Here is a 251-nt window from a genome sequence, read left to right as displayed (position 1 = left end):
AGAGTTGATTTTTCAAGTATAGAAACACCTCCCAACAACCAAGAATCAGATTTGAAGGCTTCCAAGATCAAAAATCGCTCAAAAACCTCAACAACACTCTGCATATTTTTTGCACTTCACTCCAATCTTTGTGACTGAGTTAAGAACTTCATCTTGTATTATCAGATCAGGTTAGTGATCATAAGTACCTCTTTATTTCTTTTCACCTTGATTGCTTAGAGTGTGCCAGATGCTCTAAGGGGATTAATCAA

This window comes from Theobroma umbraticum, unplaced genomic scaffold (assembly GCF_002168275.2).
Source record: "Theobroma umbraticum cultivar Fairchild unplaced genomic scaffold, ASM216827v3 scaffold_84.0, whole genome shotgun sequence".
Classification (NCBI taxonomy): Eukaryota; Viridiplantae; Streptophyta; class Magnoliopsida; order Malvales; family Malvaceae; genus Theobroma; species Theobroma umbraticum.
The sequence above is the reverse complement of the archived record's forward strand: the minus strand, read 5'-3'. Positions refer to the sequence as shown.